Here is a 20,068-nt window from a genome sequence, read left to right as displayed (position 1 = left end):
CTGGACCCCATGCGGCGGTAACGTTTTCGGTAATTTGACAGATGATCCCGTCGAATCTTTGTCCTGTTTCACGAAGCGTAACAGCTTAATGCACAAACCATTAGCGTGGATAAGTAAATAAAAATACACTTAACAAAGTTAAGTATTGAAAAAAAACATCAAAGATAATTTTTCATAAAGTTTGTGACGTTCTCGCGTCCATTTATCAATTTCGCTACGCCCAATTTCGATCAATCATTATCGATACACCCCGATTGAATTTTTATTAAAATGAGAAATAATTACATACGCACGATTTTTATTCATGGGAATAAGAGGTGAATAAAATTAATAATAAATATTTTATTATTTTAATATTTAACCTTATATACAATAGAATTAACTATAATTTATAAGACATAATTGAAGCGTGTCTTAAAAATTAAAAATGCATTTGTTTAAATATCAATCACTAAAACATAAAATGTATGTTTATTGTAATAAGCCAATCTAGCGTTTCTCAACAAACAACGACATTTTATAATTATAGTTTCTTCAATTAGACGTCATATATCAGCTTTTGGACCGAAGCCAAACCAAAGAAACAATAATTGTGAGTGTGGGGTCGAACAACGGATTTAGACTAACAACGCGTCTTTGTTCTCGGACTTTGTCAATATATGTACAAAAATTAAACATATACTATTTTTTAATTAAATGCGGGCGTCTCTCGTCAAACTCCTGTCATTTTCCTGTCAGACACGTGGGATTGTTCGCACCGTCTAACCGACTGTATCTTGCTAATGGAAAATAAAAATACCATAAGAAACCGCAGACATGCGATACGGTCGTCAAATCGGGGGTAAATTGACGAATGATCGTTTTGTAGTTTTTTTATTATTATTATTCGTATCCTTCAGTTTAATGATCACTTTACAATCGCTTTGAGGGGTGTCTTCCTTAGTGCGGGATGGTTTCTGTAATTTTTATTATTATTATTGGGTAAGCTTTTCATTTCATATATGTATATACATATATTATTTCAATGTATAATAATTGCTACATTAAATAAATAGTACTTTTTCAAGGCAAACCTTTCATAACATTAAACATATTAATACTAGTATTGTTTCCGTTAAAAATCATTTAAAAATAGTTTTCTATGTGTATTATTCGCAGTAAATATATTTATACATAGCACATAATAAGATTTATTATAAATAATCATAAATATACAATATATGATTATTCAAAAAAAAAGTTTAAATTAAACACAAATTATAGTAAAAAAAAAATGCGTTACTACACTTTTTTAATAAAAATATAAGATTCTTCTAAAAGTCACTAAATAGTAACACAATACTAAATTTCGTATATATAACTTATTAAATTTCTCAAATAAAATGCTGCTCTATACGAATGTTCTATAGTTTTTTAAAAATCCGTTATTTTTAACTAGTCAAATCGTAAACTATAAAATCTATCATAAATAATAATAATAAAATAAAATAAAATACCAAGATTATATTTATTTTCATTGCTCCTGCTGCCTGGGTATGCTTAAAATTATTACCATAGTTAATTACAGTTAAAAAATAAATATGTATGTTAGTTTAAAAGAGGAAAAGCAGTAGCAGTCATTAAGAAAGTCCACAGCTACACAATAATAACCCGTAAATATGAGTAATTTCTGTAATTTCGGCATTACAAAGTGTTTTTTTTTTTTGTTATTATCTTGTTGTTCGACAATGGCTGTATAAAATAATAATAATATACATTTCGCATTGGTTTAAATATCATAAAGATAAGAAGATTTATTTAGCAAAAATATTATAGATACAATTGGGCATAGATTAGTAGCAATAAATAAAATAATAAAATTGTTTACTCACATTCTTGAAATACTCAAACTTAGAAATGATACATAACTGTGGTTTTTGTATTTAAAAAAATAGAATAATGTAAATATATTTTACTATAATTATAAACCATTATTTTTTATTATTTTTTACAAATCTAACGATTATGACTTTACTGGTTTTCCCAATGCGTCATTATGGCTATTAAACAAACAATATTTATACGATTAAACATTAAAAAATAAAATCAAAAACAGTTATGGCACTCATGTAAAATAGTTGAGCACCATCTCACATTTTTTTTCAGCTCCTCATAACTATTGCCGAAAATATTTAAATATTTGGCAAGCTCTTTAAGGAGCTGGAAAATTTGTGCAAGAGGAGCGTTTTCAAGCATACTGACCGCAACGGGCAAAAACAAGGGACGCGATCGCGATTTTCTAGACCACTCTGAAACGCACCCGAAAATTTCCAAGTATTGTCGACACCGCCCTTTGGCAACTTAAAAAAATATTTCATTGAGTAGACGCTACTCCAAAATTACAATGAATTATATCACAACGCACATAGCAAAAAATCACTAGGATTCAAAACATGTGTAACATTCTATATTTTAATTTTTTTATGTATTCTTTTTGGGACTTTGTTTGAACGTATGCTTAGTATTTTAATAACCCTTTTCTATATATTATGTTATAATCTATATTCGTCCCATTTTAAGTGTTTCATAATTAATAAATATTTTAAATATTGCCATTTTGAAAATAAAAAAAGATGCATTTTTCAGTCTTTATCAAAACCTGTGGTTAACAGCTCTGGCTTTTTCCTGCCAGAGCTGGAAAATAAAAAGATTGAAAGAAAAGCTGTATGCTCTATTGTTAACAGCACTTAGTGGAATCGATAATTAATGGCTGCAGTACGCAATACCCTTCAAATCACACCTTAGCGATTTGACTTTCTTTGGATGAAATCTATCTTTGATGTATACTGATTGAGAATTCTGTGCCAAAAAATCCGGGAATTTCCGGCTTTTGTGCCGTCTCATACCTCGGGAATTTAAAAAAATACCCGAGGCATGCGACTCTCGGATTACTACTGAAAAAGTAGTCTGAAGTTAGCACAACTTTATCACTAGATACATTTCAACACTGAAATCAAAAACCAAAGAAGGAATAAATAAGCAACTCATTGTTTTAATACATTTTATAAAAATCCAACTATTAGCAATAAAAAAATATAATATTATGGTTACTACAAGAATATTCACCATGAAAATTGAAAATAGACTATCAGATTTGTCCCTAAATGCCTTGGTATTTCAAAAATATATTTTGCTAAGTAAAAATAAAATATTTAATTTTACAATTATTTTTTTTATATAAAAAAAGTCCCGATACTTGGAAATTCTCGGGGTTTTATTTATTCGTCTCGTTTCCCGGGACTTTTCAGAATCAACAATATAGAAACATTTTGAGCATGATGTTTAAGAAAAAAACAAAAATATTCAGATAATAAAATGACATGTACACAGAGGGTACATGTCATTGTCTTATCTCTATATATAGAAGAAATTCATATTTTGTGTATTCTTCCGTAATATATTTACATATAAAATTAAATAATTACGCATGTTATAAATATAAATGCATTTTCATAAAAAATTGTTTAATTATGAGTTAAAATTAAAAATAATAATATTGTACTTTTACAAACGGTAGATATTCACGCAAAATCTAATTTTTCAACACATTATAAAGTAGACATAACACCAAAACGATTATGGTATTATCCCTCGGGGGCAATATGTTAGACACCCAGACATAGGGTGGACAGATGAAAATTTAAATTTACAATCATAACCAACGCCAATTTTTTCCCAAAAGGATAACAAAGAATATCACACACTTTGGAACGGGAAAATAATAAAAAAAATACGACTTTCAATGAATCGATTTATTCATAATCTATTCATGATTTTTATAGCACTGTTTTTATAATAATATATATTTATGATAGTCTATACGGGTAGTTTCAGAGGAATCGTAAAATCAAAACGTCAGCATATGTTATGCACGATGATTGATAACGGTGTTAAAGTTTAACGCTTTAAGAGCGACGGTTTAACTATACGGTTAAGCTTGACAGTTAAATTGGCGAAACAATTATTCCTCTACAAAGAGACAATTTGCATTGAGCTATTTTTAATTTGACTGCTACCAATAAAATGATCGATTATGCCAAATTTTCGACTATTAACATAAATAATTCATACGTATATTTACCTGCGTTTTGTTATACAATAAAAGACTAACCATAATAGCTCCCTTTAAAATACTATGCAAATCCGTTTGACTCTTTATGGTAATTCTTTAATCTTCCTTTTTTAATTTTCGCTATTAAACGGCGCATTTATTATTTTTTTTACGCTTTCAAAAGTGCTTTGATGTATTATATATTCCCCATTTGAGTCTCAGACCTCAGACGAAACCATAAGCCAATATTTATTTTGACCCCCGTTTAGGGGAATACCCTATCACAACAAAAATTATAATGCTCTGCGAAAAGATACTTTGACAATTTGTTTAATATATAATATTAAAAAAAAATCTTGTATTAATAATTTATATATTATTTTACACTGAATATGAAATCATTAATGTGTCTATATATAACATAAGGTACTTTTATTTAGGTATGTTGTTTTAAAATATTCGCCTCTGATGAGCCCTCTGGGTATTTTCATAGTTAACATCTCTGTTTTTGCTTTTGGGGAGTACAAAATAAACCTTACACCGAATCATCAAAGCCAACCCTCTAAACGTTTGATCCGTTGAAACAACAAACTTTTCAGAGACACGCCACACTTAATTAATTTCGTCAATTTTCTAAATATTATTCTTGAGTATATTAGCATAGGCTAAATGTAGATATACGTAATTTAATGCAATTAATAATGAAAATAAATTTAATTTATACGGTGATTTTATATATTTAATATGATACTATTTTTATTTTGATACTTTTAATTGTGGCAACGTTGAAAAATCAACCAAATAAATATATAATTAATTTAATATGTTCCTATTTATTATCATAAGAAAATATGATTTATTCATAATACGTGTTTTAATATAAATGTAAATTTTGGAATAATGTTTTTTATTATAAAATTATTATTGTATTGTATATATATAATACATAGATCTACTACTAACATAAAATAAAAATATTTTTACATACATACATTGGTACACATATATTACAATGAATATTTAAAAAAATCAGTTTAAAATCATTGATTTAAAGAAACGTTTAAGAAAAAAAATATGTACTATGTATATAATTGTAAATATATATATTTGATTTACGTTTTTTTTAATTTTACATAAAAAAAGGATCAAAAACAACTAGTCATATTCAGACATTTTCTGTGTTATATTATATTTTTTTATAATAAAAATACATTTACTTATTTTTATCTATTTTTTCACCATTGACTTCATTTTTGGGCCAAGTTTCTTCTGGTCAAATTATTATAAAAAATAGTGTTTTAAATATTATTACGTAAAATACATTCTCAAGATATAATTTATTTTCCTAATTTTTATTGTAAAATTTTTTTATTGAAAAGTTACATAGTGGCGAGAATTATTATTTATATAGAACAGACTCTTTAAAGACGTTCTTATTAATGATTATAATATTGTTGTATTTTAAAAACACAGTAATACAATCAAAATAGAATTTAATTTATTTATTATTAATATATTTTTTATATATGACATACAACACAAATATAGGTCGTAATAAAATTTTGCTCTAAAAACTTATTTAACCATTGGCAAAAATGAGGTGAGAAAAAATAGTCTGTTAAAATAAGGCACGCTTATAACGTTAGAGAGTCATTTCTCTTATTCTTAAGAAATCTTTACAGAATTTAAAAAATATTTTACATATTGCAAAAAATTTGATATGCGAAATTGACGTTAAAAATAACTGTTTCGACTATAAATTCTAATACAAAAATAATAAGAGAATTTTAATTAAGACTTAAGAAATCTTTATAGTGTCAAAAAATATTTATAAAATTACATCTAAGATTTTTTTGGACAATGAAGGCTGCTTTTTTTTCAAATTTTGTTAAAATAAAAAATACGATAACTGTAAAACCAGAATAAAATTTGATGAATAAATTAAGATAATATGTAAAAGAAATATGCACAGAAAATTATCTTAAAAAAATAATTCTGGCTAATCATGATGCGTTACACACAAATGTATTTTTTTATAATATTGAAAAAAAATTAAAATAATGTATTTACGGTAATTTAATAAATTCGATTTTTATTTTTATATTAGTAATGGACCGTTGAAAAATTAACGAAATTTTGTATATTAAAAAATTGTACTAATGTATATTTGAATGGAATATATTATTTATTTAAATAATACATAATATTACTGTTTAATGTAACAAATTGATCATGACACAATATTTATTTATTACAGTTAAAAGTAGCCCGAAATAAATATTTAAAGTTTTTATTTGAGTGTTAGAATCATTAAATTTCCTCCATTAGACAAAACAGTTTTAAGTACAATGTATGGTTCAAATATCATATATTAAGGTAAAAATACATCTTTACTCCCCCAATAAAAAAACGCCCTTAATTAACTTAGCCTTCAAATCGACACAAAGCTAAACTACTCATCTACAATCGTGCGAACATTTAACCCTAACATTTACACAGAATAAAAAACAATATCAAAACAACCCTAATTAAAATGCGTAGCAGATGCTAGTTGGTGGTCCGCCGCGTGAAATGTTTGACGATCGCTGACCGTCAGGGGCGCGAGGGCACAACGCCCAGCTCGTCAATATCACATTCTACACTACTCTCACTTCACACACGATTCACTGGAACGGAAGATAAAAACGACTAAATAACACTACCGGACTTTAAATTTGATTGTTGACACTAAAGTTACAGTGTGGCTAAAATATATTCGATAAAAAAATATTTAAAAAATGGGGGTGAGGTTTTATTTTATTTTTTCAAGAATTGACTTCATGTATAGGTAGGTTGGTATATATTATTTTATTGATATATATTTTTGTATCACGGTGTAGTTGTATGTGTGTATGTACTTCGCCCCCAGTTGTTCACGGGCGTGTAAACATTTTTAAACATCTTGTTCATTGTTCGCATCCCTAGAGATGGGATGCGTTCCAGTTTACCGATTATTTATTTAAATCGGAGCACGCGACTAAACGATTACTACCACCATTTAAAGTTGACTGGTTTACAATATTAAATTTAATTTTGTAAAATTAAAGAAGGAATAGTAGACTATATTATTTTTGTCTTAAGTTAAAGTGCTCTTTTATAAATAGTTTAATGTTGAAAAATTCAGGCAGAAATGTTCTGCTCCTCTCTCAACGTTGGCAGCATTTTAAGAATAATATTAATTTTATATTAACGTCAAAATAACGCTATTTACTTTGCATACAGCCCAATATTTTTAAACTGTAATAACATTTTCGAGATCGATTTATGTATTTTACAGTTTTTATGGAAACATTTAAAAATAATGTAATTTAAAAAATATATTAAGTACTCTATTATTTTAACACATTCACTGCACTTGAGCCGTTTCGTATGTTCGACAATAAATTGCTCCCGTTCAATTCGGAGGCGCACGAGCGCGATAAACGCGTCGTTTAGGACAAACTCAAAAGTTTTTTCTTTCTGTTTGTTCAATTTAAAATAATATATGAGTGTTTTGACTTATGCGCGAGGGTTGTTTATCGGTTTGTACCCTGGAGTCGAAATGAATAATGACCGCTTATGAAAAAAATATTCGCACGCCGGTGAATTAATAACGCGCGATTTGGCATCAAGCATAATTGTGGCTGTGGGAAAAAGTTAAATAATATATACTTATTAGATACTTTTTCACCTATTTTAAAAATGTCTTAAATCATTTAATGATTTCAGAATATCAAAATATATTGATGGAAAATCCAGATGACAATTCTCTGTGGAACATGTTATAAATTTTAAATTGCGAGCTCTCAAAAATTAAAAAATCATGACTTAATCATAGAGTATTGTTTCTTTTTTTTTGTAAAAAATCAGAGACTACCTCACAAAATCCATTGAAAATATTAACCATATAATAAATCTAAATGACTATTCCTAACAGTCTTTAAAAAACTTCCATCGATTGCTATCAATTACTTTCTAAATTAAATTCATCACTGCGTTAAAGTAAGTTTTGCCTGTTGCAAGTAAAATCTATAAAAAATGAATTCAAAATATAGTACTAAAATATTTTAATAATATCTTACTCGATGAATAATTTGGTTTTAGATATTCTCATACCCATAACGGATCAACTTCATTGAGTTGTGAAACATATACAAAAGGGCTTCGACAGAAAACTGACTCCAAAAGCAGTGTTTTGTAGTCTAGAAAAAATAGTCGCCCGCTATTCACCGCCAGCAATTAATCGCTAGTAGTTTACCGTCACGTCAATTGATCACTAATACATTTTACCGTCTAAAAGCAATGAGATGTGTTTATACAAAACTTATTCATTGGTTGATTGACGGTGTGGCAAATCTATAAATTATTTTTTAATAGCATAGAGAGCTAGCTTAATTTGAATGATTTATTTTAAGAAAAGCTAAAAAATCCTAATTTAAAGAGATCGATCGAAATTTTAAGAATAGAAATGACTGATTTTGATATCTCTGTTTCAAAAGAAAACACTAGTAATAGAATAAAATAATTTAATATTTGAAACTATGACTTTCAACCCATTAAGCATTACTTCTACCATTACGAAAGTGTGGTACAAATAGGAAATCTAAATTAAGATGGCAAGTATACAGTTAAATAATATATTTATATCTATAAAAGTATACCTTTATATATATTATATTCAATTTTATGCATTGAGAGAAGATAAATCAAAATAAAACCTTCTATTTTTATTTAAAATTAAAAAACGTGCATATATACACCGTTGAATTTCGCACACCTTTGTCTTGGCATCTATCTGGGTTAGTGGTGCATCTCTTAGTATGCATATTTCATCTCCCCCGTTTCTGCCATGTACATATATCCATATCGAAGTTCCCCTAGCAATCTCCCCTAGCCCTCAAGACCCCTGCAGGAGCACTCGGATCCTTTGTGTAACTAGGACACGCACCCCGAAGGAGGACGCCGTAATCAACATCTGCATCATGATTACAAGAGATGCACGCACTGCAGTTAAAATGTAAAACATTTAACTTCAACAATAAACTCTCAGATATACCCTTGTCACCAGACGTGGACAGTGCCAAACGTGACAAATTGTACATCTTCATAAACCAGTTTGCACTGGGAAAAAATATTACTTTTTTATGACAGTGTTGTGACACAAGTACGTGACGTTCGATAATCTCAAAACCAGAAATGGACACTTGAAAACCAATAAAACGAAAAGACCGGTAGTGGCCCTTTGTCCGTTGGGGTTTGCCGTAATTTTTATGGTGAAATCGAGTGGTGGAATTAAAAATCCGAGAGGAAAAGCGTAGCTCGTTATCGTCGTCTTCGTTTCCAATCATTAGCGCTCTTTTGTGCGAGTAAAGCGACGGAAACCGTGCGTCGTCGGTTAATCGGTTATCCGATCGCCGAGAAGTGTGCAATCGAATCTCGTGGATGGGAAAAAATCTAAGCGAGAAGCGAGCGTGTTGAAGTGGGACTTGAAATGGAAATGCGAAAGCTCGTTTTTTATGAAAAAATTAAATACAGATTTTTTCATTTATGTATTACATATATTTTTTATATAAATAATAATTTAAATTTAAAATTTTACATAAAAATAAAAATTTTAAGCATTTTGTTAAAAACAAATTGCATTTGCAACGTTTTACAATTGTTTTTAAATCTATTATTAGAAACTAATAAGTAACAAAATTCTTCATGATTATAATTAGTTTATGATGTATTAAACAGTATATATTGTGTATATGTTTCGTATTGCATTATTTAGTCAAAGCCCATTCGTGATTATTGGTTCGTGAATAATTACCCACAAATCGTCTGACCCCACAATTAAATCGCGATCCGGAAATTGGACCCTCGCCAGTCATTCAACATTCGCTAAAATCAAATCGTGTCTCTGCATTGAAATATTATTCCCACAATCCGATGGCCAGATTCAACTATTTATTGTTTCCATCTTGAAACTAGTTTCATGCAAAGATCCACAATCAAAGGTATTTGATGTATTGATTAATGGTTTTGTGGGAAAGCGACTGAGTAACGATCCTTACCACTTCGAGTAGAAAATTGGATAAAACCCGTTATTTACAACTCTAGTTATGGGAACAAATTTTTCTTCAATCACATATAGAGTAGAAAAATAATAAATGCAGAGATACAAACACATCACTTATACTATTGACATATATTATTAACAATTAACAGACCACACAATTATGCGATTAAACTTCATCAGATAAAAGCAACTTTTTTTAAATATTAAATGAAAAATTATTTAAAGAAAAAGTTGTTTTTGCTAAAAGGGATGAGAATCCCTGCAAAAAATAATAAATGAGTTGTGCTATAAACTGCTTGACGAAAACGTGGCAAGCATGGAGCATATGCTGTGCCATCGGACATGAACGATTGTTCAGGCCATGGCACACATGTTGTGCCATCGGCCAGTATAGTATAGATAATAAGTATAATTTGACACAAAAATTATACTTTTAATGTTTTTCAATATTTTATTTTATTTTTATAAACTGTAGAAAAGTTTTAAAATATATTTATGTATATCTTGAATATTGTAATATATGTTTTAAACAGCAATACTACAAAATATTCAGAGTTTTGTCTATAAACTAAAGTTGAATTTTGACAAAAAAAAAATATATATTGTAAAAATTAAAAATTAAATTAAAAATAAAATGTTTTAATTTTAGCGATTTTAAATATATTTGATTACAAAGGTAAATATGATATTGTTTTTTTTTTTAAATAACCTAACTCTTTAGAAATAAGTAAAACATTATAAAGATTAAAATAAAGTAACGCAGCTTTAAAAAAGTGCAAATAAAAAAGAGTTTAGAACTACTTAAAATATTAATAATAATTTATTTATTTATTACATAAAAAATATGTAAAATATATAATAAGAACCACAATAAATATAAGTAAAATTATAAAAAAGATAATAAACATAAAATAGTTTATTCATTTTATTAATAATTTTGACACTGCTTACGTTGCTTTTAACCCTTTGAATAGTGAATTATTTATAAGTATATTTTCATAATTATTTCTGTTGCTATTTATTAATTATTACTTTATTATAGAAAAAAATCACTGAATCTCAACTTTGATTTATTTTACTACTTGTTTGCATTAGATTTTTTTAATAATTTATTTTAACACTTTCCTATTACTAAATTTCGTCAATTTATTTTACATATTTATTAATATTATTTGGGTTTTCTTTCATTTTAATTTATTGGTAAAAATCTATAAATCATATACACTAAATCAAATTTTAAAAAATTATATATAAATATAATATTTTTTTATTTATTATAAGTTATATATGATGTAATTATCTGGGGTACCTCAAAACAGTAAAAGATCATATCTGAACTTAGCCCTTTGAGGAGTATCGCCGTACATGTACGGCGAAACTCCTCAAAGGGCTAAGTTCAAATATGTATATACATTATCTATTTGCGTTATTAATTATAATAAAAAAATAATCTACTCTTAATGTGAATAATATATTTCTTTTAAATGTATTAATTTTTTAAATGTCTTTTGTTAAATGTTTTAAAATGTTGACATAAATGTACAGAATTTGACTAAAGCAAAGACGATTTGCATAATTCACATATTGACGGTAGTGATTTACGTAACTCGAAAAAAAAACAGTTTGTGGAATACTTTTTGAAAGTCGGAATAAACTACATAGACCTGGATTTAAGTATCGAAGGATTTGTCACCCTCTTTGAATTACAAAATCGTGTTGTCAGCGCCTTCGAGTGACAAAATCGTAGTGACCGTGGAACGACTCGGACGAAACCCCTGTTGTTGTTGATCAGGGTGACTTTCGTACATTTTTACAAATCAGAAAACGATGCGTTTTAATAGACAAATTGAAAATTAATTGAAGGGAAGCAATAATAATAACCTAACAGCCCTTCAGGAAATATATTATTATACTCTATAACATTTGTTACGGTAGATTCAAAATTTTGTACCTTTGGCAATGGTGTAATATGCGATTTGGGGATTTTATTTTTTTGTACCTGCTCAGTGGCGATATTCTGCATGGACCATTTTTGGTTAAAGTAAGATTTTAGCCTAAATTATTTCGGCGGAAATGCTATTTTTGTAAGGTAATTCAAACTTAAATTTTTATTAAATTCAAGGGACACACGTCTATTTTCATTTTACGTTTCATGATCTTTTTAACAACTAATTTTAACAATCTTGACAAAATAAAAAAGTTTTTTAATTATATTGATTTTTTTATAAATTGAAATTTACTACTATAAATAATATTTTTTAATAACTTTTCCACATGAAAACTTATTTAATAAATTAAAATACTCATAATAAACTTTGAACGATTTTTGATATAAATAATTTTGATTTAAATCTGACTTATTCTTACATAGTATATATTTATAACGGTTAGTATTTCCCAAAACAATAATATTTTCGAGTACTTGATTTATTATTTTGAAATAGTTTTTTTTTTTAAATAATACATACATAGATATATATTATAACTACTAGGAATATGATTCTTCATCGATCCAAAGCTGACAAATGCATTCACCCCGAGGCGAGTTCAACGTGACAGCACGCATGCATTCTCCTACAGTCAGTCCTATAGTATATTCACGCACCCAAGTATGTATGCGCAATATGAATGCATACCTGTGTATTATGCATGTGGATGCAGGAAGTGCGTAGGGAAGGCTGAAAGGTACATACGCCCAAGCAAAGGGGGAAGATAAAGTCTTCAACTAGGTTTGTCATGATGAAAAGTCGCTAAACATGCATACGCGAATCGTGTGACGTTTCATTCTAAACGATCATTGCTATTCAAATATTTTTTGATGATAAAAAATAATTTCTAATCATTTCCATAATATGCTCACGATGATTCAATGAACGATGCAAAAATAGATTTTATAGATACAATGAAAATAGATAATAATGACACATAATAAAATAATGACACATCGTAAAATATGTTTTACAGAAACAAAACGTCATATATACAAATGACTAATATTTAAATTAAGATGATCAAATGACTAATATTTAAATTATTTCGTTAATTTTCGGTTGTTAAATTAAAATTATAATAATTTAAGTAAAATGGTCTCAGTTTGTTATATTTTTAGGAAAATTTTATATAATACGTATTAATAAAAACAAAAATTAAAGTAGCGTAGTGAAATAAAGCAGTAAAATATATAACTAAATGCTATACAAAATATAAAAATAAATGCAACTTTAACCTAAATATTTGGATAGTTCTAAAACACCCAATTAAAAATATGAAAGATATTTATCTCTGCAGATAGTTTGCTTAAGAATCAAATTACTTCCGACAAAGGTGAATATAAATGTCTTGTTAAGCAAATATAGTACTAATTTCGAAACAGTATCGTAGATCGTAACGCTCAATCGTATTTCAAAGCAAAAAGTATAATAAGATTTTCCTGATTGATAGACTGATATTTTTTATTTTAATCCAGATACAAATATTTCAGAAAGCAGTTAATAATATATTTTCTTTACCCAAACTATGTGACTAAATATGAATTTGCATACTAACCAATGATCATCATTATTTATCCAGTATATGTCGTAATATCATAATCATTTTTGAGGATTATGATCCGAAGGTGATATAATTTAAATTATAATATACTGATTTTATGCAGATTATTTAATTAAAATAAAAAAATGTAAATCCGTGGTTTGAAACCTAGGTTATGTCATAATCGCGTGCCCTCTTGAACGAGAGTAGGAAGTCTATAGAAGGGCACATACAACTAGTTCACTAGGGCATTAGCTCTAATGATTAAAGACCCTACTGCCTTTCAGAAGATCTCCTTTTGTGCAAAGCTCTGAGGCGTAGTTTGCACGGATCCGCCATTTTATCCCGTGGGCTACCGATAATGAACCATTGCATGCGTTAATTTTATTATACGTATCTATGCTTTAAATTATATACCTTTAAAAAATAATATAAATATTTCAGAAGGAGCATCTTTTTCAAGTAAAATTGTAAATATTGTAACGTAAAATATAATTTTAATAACAATCCAAAAATATTCATACAACAAATATGATCGTTATTATTTCTCGATTCATCTACCCCAATTATATTATTACGCAGCTCCCTTGATTGATGATGGTCGATTATTCGCTTCTCAATGCTCGATTATTCACATCAAAGTGTCCTATTGATATCACGTGTTCGCAACAAGAAACTCGGACAATTGTCCACTTTGTGTCTCAGATTCATCATCATCATCGCGAGATGCTGAAATGGACCATAATTTATCATCGCAATACAATGAAATATCTGGTTTTGGAACGAAATCCAGTTTTGGACTCGATTAGTCATATATATAATTTAATTTTAAATAAGGAAAATACAAAAAAAATCAAAAAAAAAAGTGGCAGTTGCGTTAAATATTTTTAAAACATTTGCGATTAATAGTTTAATTTTTTTCTAATTTTACCGGTTTCTTACGATTAAATAACCTTATATTTTTAATTATTTATGTAAGGTTGGAATAGAATAGTCCGTACGGTCAAGACCCAGTTTTAGTCATTGCAACAGATTCGAATTTTTAATTTTTTTAAATTTAATATTATAAAAAAACGTCTTTCGTTGCAACGTGACATCTAATAATTATCAATTATATTATATTAAACATAATAATATACAATTATTTAAATATATATTACCAATTAACAGACTTAAAAGTCTGCTGGTTAATATGTATAAATTCATTATGTCTGATTGACTCAATTAGTTGCTACAGATTTACCCCATTGTAACGCATTAGACTTTCGCCTAGCAAGTTACAACATAAAATTATTAAAAAAAAAATTCTTGTAAATTTAGCTAAAAGCTATTTGACCGTTTTTAGATCAGTTAATTTAATAAAAAATAAAGGTCTACATTTACAATAATAAATAAATTTAGAAAAAATTGAATCAATATGTTATTGCTAGTGTTGAAAAATGAAAAAAAAATACATTATTCACACAAACAATGGTATTTTAAAAATCAGGTGATTACCTGAAAATAATATTTATTTTAAAGCAACTAATAGTGATAAAATAAATTAATATATCAAAACAATTGTTAAGCAATAAAAAAATATTGCAATCATAGGATTTTTTGTGAGGTTCTAATTAGACTAATTGCTTTATATTTATCTTTTAATCAAGCGAGTGTATTAAAATAAATATCCAAAAAGGTCGACGCAAAATACAATGGATAAGGTTTATGCCCTAAAATCGCTGATTAAGAATGCCGATAATTTAACCAAGCGTCTGGTAATGTATATTAGACAAATTCAAAGAGACTGGTTTTACCACAAATAATCGTCATTGGTCAAAGTAGATCGAGGACTGTAAGAGACGTTGGATATATAAGTCCAAACTTACGCTACTTTCTTCGGATAATTTACCATAGATCCACTATAAAGCTCCCAAATGTTCAACTCATTATTGCACAAATTGTATTATTTATAAGTTAAGAACTTTTTTTATATACAGAAGTATATTATTAGATTTTTTTTATATCTAACAATAATATTTTATAACATTAAAAAAATACATGAAAAGAATTCATCCAACCATGCAAGCTCACATGAACTTAACCCCAGCGGTTGGTAATGGTCTCTACAGTACCTCCACAAACATTACACAAAGATGCATTCAGACGCACAAGTACGTATGAGCGATAAATAAAAAAAACAAACATTTATAACTCGGCATTAATAACTATTCATTCGGAGGTGTCCCCCTCTGCAGCATCCCTTTGACAGGACACCGTTCGAGATTTGACGCGACCGTGTCACCGGAATCATTTATAACGCCTTTTGTCATCCTCAGTGCGAATTCCCATAGTTGACACGCATTATTCGTGGGTAATCAAGACGTGTAACCCCAAGAGAAAGGTTGAAAGTACAACAAAGGGGGTTTGATGACCAAAGACCGGTATGTATGTAAATCGGCATGGTGAAAAATCGACGTGGCGAATGGTACGTGAATGGGACAAGTGTGACGATTTGGATGGTCATCGAAAGAGATTCAAAGATAAACCAGTTGGAAACTGGATATTTGTGCGAATGGAAGACGCCTTCCGAGATGTGATTGATTGAGTAAGATGCGCTGATGGGACGACCGGTAAGCTTAGGATTTATTTTGTAAAAATTAATGCAGGAGCTTTTGATTAACGACAATGCGCCCTATGTATAAAAATAATAACTTAAAAGTAAATTCAAAATAACAGCAGAAAATAAAAATAAATCTACTCGTTCTATAACAATACACGAATTTTACTAATAATATTCAAGAATTTATAAGCTATTATCTACTATATGTTTCGTGTTTAAACCGCAAAATTATTTTTACAACCATAGCGCCCTCTGAGCTCACGGAATAGATGATTATCTAAAACCGCAATAGACCCTAAATGCAACATATATAACCTATCGTTTAATAGATATGATTCACTATTTCTGTACCTAAAGGTCAATCTCTATGAAATATGTAACATCACGTGATGATGGAGAATTAGAAATATCGGACAAATGTCCGTATTACATCTGGGATTATTCTCATAAGTCAAGCTCGGTGAATTTTCCAAGCTTTGGAGAACAACAAGGGTTGCTCCCCAAATCTTGGTAGCAAAACACAATAAAGTGAGATACGCGATCAAGCGTGCTCTATGTTTTGATGGTTCGCATTTCGACTCATTACCACCTAATGCAGACGGCTGGTTGCTATTTTTTTGGTTGTAATGTACCGCAGTGATTTATGGCCACCCTTTGTCGAGTAAGATGATAAAAAGGTGTTGTTTCCATAAACAGTATTTGGGATGTTGCCATTAATTAACATGTGTTGCATTTATTTTTACTTCCCAAAAAAATATCAGTGTTTTTATATATTCTTAAATAATTAAAAATATATTCATATGTAATATTTTTATTTAATTATTAATAGATTAAATTCTTAGTGCTACTTAACCGCAGAACAGATAATTTGTACAGACTAGTTTTGTTAAACAGTTTTTTTTTCACATATGTTATTCTCCAGAGGATGCCGAAAAATATTTTCGGCGAAACGACGAGAGAAGATTATCCTAATTTGCGTTTAAAAATGTTTAAATATTATTATATAACAACAAAAAAACATAAAATAAATTTATGTGCTTGATCAATAAAAATATAAATAAATCAAACATGTGCATAAATAATCAAATCATTCTCCAGAGGATACCGAAAACCATTTTTAGCGAAACGTGGAAGGAAAATATCGTAAATATTAAAATTTATATTTATTTTGATTAAAACAAGTCATTTTTACTCCACTTTTAGATGAAAATGAAGAATATCATCTTGTACCTTTAATCTAAATACACATGCCCAAAAATTTCCATCTCCAAAATCTCAAGTTAAACACTACAAACATGGGATATTTTTTTTATTTTCCTATTTTCAATTTGTCTATTTAGTTTTTTGTTTCTACTGTAAAGTTGTCAAATATGGAGATATGTCACGGTATGTCACAATAAATATAATACAACGTGTATGTTATTAGTATAAATATAATTTCACTAACTTGTCCGGAAAATTTATCGCACACAGTTCACCGCCAGTAATTTACCGCCAGCAAATCAATTGATCACATAAACAATTTATAGCCTAAAAATGATCGCTAGCATATATTTTCACCAGGCATGTAATTTATATAAATTTATTGATCATTGCGAATTAGGTTTTCCATCGGTGTTATTTTTACCATCCGTGCAGTGAATAAATACAGTTATTGCTAAGTGAAATTATAAATCAATTGCTTGATACATTTTTACTGGCCTAGTTATCGAAATTATTTTTATGTTAGTGAAAATATAAATACACTGAGCAATAATAAATAATAATTCACTTAAACAGTTGCGAAACGTATATTTACTAAACAAATTAACCAAACCCAAGTTGACCTAATGAAGGTTTTAAAAGTAACTATAGATTTTAAACGTTTATTTATGAATAAAAATAATTGTTAGTATCATGAATCATGATATATAATTCCCTATTTGTTTTCCACAAAATCTTTAAAAATAAATATAATAGAAAATCTTAAAAATATATATTAATAATTAGGTTTTAAAAATACATTAACACAAAATTAACTCTCCTTTTGTCATTAAATAACAAATGTCAATTTGTTTCTTCTCAATCATTCGAATGTTATGAAAAAAATACTTTGACGTCGCAAATTATATTTGTGCGATTTTACAGAATTCTATTATATGATACTATCAATATTTAAATCTTTAAAATTTCTGAGAATAAATAAAATCTTGATTTTATTTATTCTCAGAAATTTATAAATATTTTAATTATTGTCTCCATTGTATCATATATTTTTTGCTGTCCAAAATCAGCTATTACTCATTTTATTTATGACTTATAAAAGATATTTCGAATGACGTGATTCTCTAAAAATATGTATTATTTACGTATTAGAAAAATCATCGTAAATTTTAAATTTTGATAATTTCATTTCTTAGCTCTCTGTTTCGCTATGTTCCTGTAGTATATACTTAACTCTGCTAAAAAAAATATTGTAATTTAATTTCTGATTAAGGTTTAAATATTCTAGTCACATATTTAAATAAATAAAAAACTTCCATTCTACCCTAAAATATATAGTTATCACAGTTTCATGATTAGATATCGATGATAAATATCCACACTTTACAAAAGTTGGGGTCGGTATGATAATTTCATTACAGTCTCTCTTTCAGTGCACTATCAAATGACCCTCATTCGTCATCTTTACATACAATTTGACAATATGCATTTATATATCTGACATTCGCATCACTCTTGCAAGAATATACGAATAAGATACACATATTTTTATCCAGAATTTAATCATAGCGTAAATATCTGCATAAGCATAGTTAAATTTAACTTTAACGGTCAGCATAGACTCGATGAATATGTATCATATATAATGTACGTTATAATGCACTTTTTTAAAAAGCTTTTACTATGTTTTATTATCGTGACATTCAATGCGATCAACGGCCGATTTTGTATTATTATTATATAAAATGCGAATCATAGGCACATTGTCAACGATGCGACATTAAATTTTTTTAATGGGTTTTTATCGTACGAAGTGCGCCATAAATATATTTTCAATCGGGCTTAAGGGGTTAAAAGGCTTTGGTTAAATATCAAATTGTGGGAATATTTTTCTACAAGAATTCAATGAGCTAAAAATGACAGAATTTTGAATAATATTTAATCATTGGAATATATCCATATATTTCACAAATATCATAAAATTAATAAAATAACATAATGTTTATTTTTTAATGGTATTGCATATAAACAGTATAGACTTATTGAGAACCCCTGGACTCATAAAATCGTATCGGTTAAATCATGCATAGGTCGTAAACGTTACAAATTGTTAACGCATCAACCCCTTCGCCGCGTTCGATCAATTCCTTTGATCGCATCTTCAATGTATCCACAAAGAGCGGCCATAAACTGGAATACCTGGATCATGTGAATAATAGATCGTGGATGACGATCGAAATCGATGAATGGATCGTATAGATCCAAAGCTATGAATAAAAGTGCTATATAATTTTTTTAATTGTGTTGAAATGCGCAAACGCGTCACGGTGTGATTGAAACATATAAAAATAAAAGTCTATTATGATTTTTTAAAGCTTAGGAGTGATATAAATAAAAATCATAAAACTATATATATATATTTCACTAAAAATATAAATAAGTTAAGTCTAATAGATATGTTTTATATTATAAAATTCAAAAAATAATAATATTTGGTACCAAAGATATTTTATTTATTTGGTCTTTATTTTGTATATAGAACCTAATAATTTATATAGTT

At 28.0% G+C, this 20,068-nt stretch overlaps 1 protein-coding gene across 1 annotated transcript in view; it reads right to left on the bottom strand.

Moving 5' to 3' along the window:
- Positions 1-20,068, bottom strand: part of geko (olfaction protein geko) — an 89,142-nt gene that overhangs the window by 48,785 nt on the left and 20,289 nt on the right. The window lies entirely within an intron of this gene.

Source organism: Plectrocnemia conspersa, unplaced genomic scaffold, assembly GCF_051122295.1.
Source record: "Plectrocnemia conspersa isolate PC_06_02 unplaced genomic scaffold, ASM5112229v1 ptg000002l, whole genome shotgun sequence".
Taxonomy (NCBI): Eukaryota; Metazoa; Arthropoda; class Insecta; order Trichoptera; family Polycentropodidae; genus Plectrocnemia; species Plectrocnemia conspersa.
Note: the sequence above shows the minus strand (reverse complement) of the source record. Positions and strands in the feature narration are given on the sequence as shown.